The sequence below is a fragment of the Mirounga leonina genome, unplaced genomic scaffold, assembly GCF_011800145.1.
Source record: "Mirounga leonina isolate KUSES-001 unplaced genomic scaffold, KU_Mleo_1.0 Mir_129, whole genome shotgun sequence".
NCBI lineage: Eukaryota > Metazoa > Chordata > Mammalia > Carnivora > Phocidae > Mirounga > Mirounga leonina.
In genome coordinates, this window is record NW_023270323.1 from 13,756,271 (window position 1) to 13,761,014 (window position 4,744).

The following is a 4,744-nucleotide window of genomic DNA, read 5'->3' on the forward strand; positions in this document are numbered from 1 at the left end:
GTCATACAATCCAGCAATCATGTTCCTAAGTATTTACCCAAAATGAGTTGAAAACATATGTCTACAGAAAAACCTGCACGTGAATGTTTATAGCAGCTTTATGCCACCAAAATGTCCTTCAATAGTAAATGGATAAACAAACTGTGGCACACTGATACGATGGAATATTATTCAGTGATAAGAAGAAATGAACTATCAAGCCACAAAAAATCATCGAGGAGCCTTAAATGCATATTGCTAATTGAAAGAGCCAATCGGAAAAGGCTACATATAGTATGATTCCCATTACATGACTTTCTGGAAAAGCCAAAACCATAGAGACAGTAACAGCATCAGTGGCTGCCAAGAGGAGGTAAAATAGGGGAGGAATGAATATGTGAAGTACAGGGGATTTTTAGGGTTGTGAAACTATTCTGTATGGCACTGTAATGGTGATACATGACATGCATCTGTCAAAACCTATAGTATGCTACAGCACAAAAAGTGAACTTTAATGTATATAAATTTTACACTTGATCTTAGCCAAAAGGCCGAGAAGCGATTAAATTTTAAAAAGTCATTTAAGAGGTCAGAGGATCCCAAGAAAGAATAAAGATTGTGACAAGAGCATCTAACTGTATGAAATAAGTTGGGGGACAAGGTGCTGACTTTAACTTTGGAAATGAATGGAATCTGTAAAACTACAGGCAAATGAAACTGCACATAAATGTAACTTACTTGATAAAGCTGTTTCCCACAAAGGTATGGGTTAACAGTCCTGATACTGCTATACATATACACTGGAATTGAACAAAACGGATAAAACATGGTGTACTCCAGGTTTTTCACTGTTGGCATGGGAATTTACAGATAAGCAAAGGGGGAGGCCAGAATGAAAGGGTGTGCTGATGGATTAGAGTTGGAGACACGAGTAAGATTCATATTTAACTTAATATTGGGATTGTTGCATTGAGAAATATATGCACATGTATTTTTTGCTGTATTAGCTGAGAGGATCAAAAAGAAACAACACCCCAGTAGCAACAAGCACACTTGGAACCCAGATTTTGGTTTCTAATATTATTAAAAAAAAAAAAAAAAAAGAATCTGTGCTCCTTGGCCCAATGGCTGATTCTAGGACTGGGACAACAAATATACAAGATGAGCCTTGAGTGTCTTGTAGGGTCAGAAAATAAGAAGGTGCTCAAAAACAAAAAAATTGATGAGTTTGGGGCGCCTGGGTGGCTCAGTTGGTTGAGCAACTGCCTTCGGCTTGGGTCATGATTCCAGCGTCCTAGGATTGAGCCCCGCATCAGGCTCCCTGCTCTGAGGGGAGCCTGCTTCTCCTTCTGCCTGCGGCTCCCCCTGCTTGTGCTCTCTCTCTCTCTCTCTTTGTCAAATAAATGAATAAAAAAAATCTTAAAAAAAATTGATCAGTTTGTGTCAAAGAGCCACAGGAACCAACTAAAAGAGCTCCCAATGGCCAAAGCTAGAACAATTTAAGCAAAGAAATGAATAAAATAGTGTTGGATTATAAGTCAAAACATAAAATAAATGCCCATGAGTCTATAGTAACATAAGTGATTGAATAAATTAATAAGTGGGAAGAAGAGACAAGTCTCCCCTAGAAAAGCATTCCAAATAAATTATGCAGAGACTCTACCCTAAAGTAGGGGCACCATATCTCCCCACCACTTAAGTACGTGCTATGCATAGTGACTTCCTTCCCAGGAGTAGATAGATTATAGAAAAGGGTGTTTAAAAAACTAGTAATTTTACAGTGGAAAAAACTGACGAACAGTATTTCAGCCAGGTGATCAAGGTCAACATCAATAGTCATAAATCACATTCACAATACGTACCCTTGATATTGTCAAAAGTTCAGAAATATCCAAAGTAAAACCAATGAAACACCAAATTAGTAATTAGTAAAAGTTTATTGTACACACACCAAAAAGACAGTTTGCAAATTGGGAGCAATCAAACCAAAACATGGAACGAGGCTCAGGGTTATACTGTTATAAAGCACCTTTATATAGTGGGAAGGCAATGACTGTTTATTCTTCACAGGGATTGGTTAATATTAGAGTTTTCTTAAATGATAAGGAATTGGTGAGTGGTTACCTCATATCAACATTGGGAAACAGTTCAAGTTTTGCTTAGGTTTTTCAGAAGCACAAGCAAGAAATGACCCAGGTCAAGTTAGTTTTGCAAAATAAGCTAAATTAAGTTTTGTTTGTATGACTAAACTAGTTTTGCCTGCTCAAGGAATTTTCAAGGCCGATCTCCATTTGTTTCTGATTTTAACAATATGATGTGATGAAAATGGCACCTTACCATTGTGGTCTTCCTCCCTAAAACCCATAACCTCAGTCTAATCATGATAAAAGTCATCGGCAAATTCTAATAGAGAGGCATCCTACAATATATTCAACCAGTACTCCTCAAAAGTGTGAAGGTCATCAAAAATGAGGAAAGTCCAAGAAACTGTCATAGCTAAGAGGAGCCTGAGACATGACAAGTAAATGCAATGCGGTATACTAGATAGATCCTGGAACATTAAAGAGAACATTATGTAGAAACCAAGAAATCTGAATAAACTAGTGATTTTGATGAATAATAATGTATCAATATTGGTTCACTAATGATAACAAATGTACCATATGAATATAAGATGCTAATAATAGGAAACTATTGGGGGAGGGGTAGTGTTATATATAAGATCTCTCTGTACTATTTGTTCAATTTTTCTGTAAGTCTAAAACTATTCTAACAAATCAAGTTTGTTAGTAAAAAAAAACTTTAAAGAAAATATTTTATTTATTTATTTATTTTTAGAGATAGGGTGAGTGGGGAAGGGAGGAGCAGGGGGCGGGGGGGGGTGGAGAATCTAAAGCAGACTCTGCACTGAGCATGGAGACAGGCACAGGGCTCATCTCATGACCCTGAGATCATGACCTAACCCAAAACCAAGAGTCAGATGCTTAACTGACTAAGCCACCCAGGCTCCCCATAAGAAAACTTTTAAAGCAGTTATATTTTATATATTAACAATTAGAAATTAAAATACAATATCATTTAAATAGCATCATAAACATGAAATATGTAGAGATATATAATGTCAGAAATACTGAAAACTATAAAACATTACTGAGGAAATTTAACAAGTCCTAGGTAAATGGAGATATATTTTGCTAATGGACAGAAGTCCAAATATTGTTGAAGTGCTAATTCTCAGATTGACCTGGAGATTCAATGGAATACAAATAAAAATCTCAGGTTTTTTTATTTTCTGGTTTTTGGGTTTTTTTTTTTTTTTTTGGTTCAACTGACAAGTTAACTCTAATAAATATATGGGAATACAAATTACTTGGAAAAGTTAAACCAATTTTAAGAATGAAGAATAAAGTTGGAGGACTGATTTTTTTTTTTTAAGATTTTATTTTAATTGGACAGAGAGAGGGAACACAAGCAGGGGGAGTGGGAGAGGGAGAAGCAGGCTTCCTGCTGAGCGGGGAGCCCGACGCAGGGCTCAATCCTGGGGCCCGGGGATCATGACCTGAGCTGAAGGCAGAGGCTTAATGACTGAGCCACCCAGGTGCCCCTGGAGGACTTATTTTAAGACATACTCTAAAACAACAGCATTGGAGTAAGAATAGATAAAAAAAAATTAATGATATGGAATAGGGTGTCCAGAATTGAACCCACTCATATATATGGTTTTGTAACAAAAATGTCAATGTAATTAGATCAGAAAAGGACACTCCTTAAAAAAAAAAAAGGCATTCTTTTCAATAAATGGTGCTGAAACAACTGGATAGTTATATACCAAAAAAATATGATCTTTGACTCACACCTCACACCATATACAAAAGTTCATTCAAAATGAATCATAAACCTAAATGTTAGGTATGAAACTATAAAATTTCTAGAAAAAATAAGAAAACACATTTATGATTTGGGGTTAGATAAAGATATCTTAAGATACAAAAGACAAACTATAAGAAAAAATTAATCAGTTGGATTTCATCAGAAATAAACTTTTCTTTCTTTTTTTTTTAAAGATTTTATTTATTTATTGGTGAGAGAGAGCGGGCACAAGCAGGGGAAGCTGCAGGCAGTGGGAGAAGCAGGCTCCCCGCTGAGCAAGGAGCCCAATTTGGGACTCGATCCTAGCACCCTGGGATCATGACCTGAGCCAAAAGCAGACGCTTAACTGACTGAGCCACCCAGACATCCCTAAACTTTTCTTTCTAAAAGACACTGTTAATAGAAAACAAGCCACGGACCATGAAACAATATTAGCAAAACATGTATTTGATAAAGGATATCTTCTCATTTCCAGAATAGGCAAAGACCTGTTAAGATAAGAACAACAATAAGCAAACAACCTGACTTTTTAAAATAGGAAAATATTTTAACAGACATTTCACCAAGATGATATGCAAATTGCAAATAAGTGCGTAAAAATATGTTCAACATCATTAGTCATTAGGGAATTTCAGATGCAATGAGATCCTAGTACATAGCTTCAGGAATAGCTAACATTAAACAGATTGGCAATACCAAATATTGGTGGGGGTGTGGAGAAACAAATTCTTACACACTGCTGATAAGAATGTAAAACTGTACAGCCACTTTGAAAACAATTGGGCAGTTTCTTATAAAGTTAGACATACACTTACCATATGACCCAGCAATTCTACTCTTTGGTATTTACTCAAGTAAAAGGAAAACAAACATTCACACAAACACTTGCATCTAA

General features: G+C 36.0%; 1 pseudogene; it reads right to left on the minus strand.

Moving 5' to 3' along the window:
* Positions 1-395: 395 nt before the first annotated feature.
* LOC118010979 lies at positions 396-542 on the minus strand (annotated as a pseudogene).
* Positions 543-4,744: the final 4,202 nt, after the last annotated feature.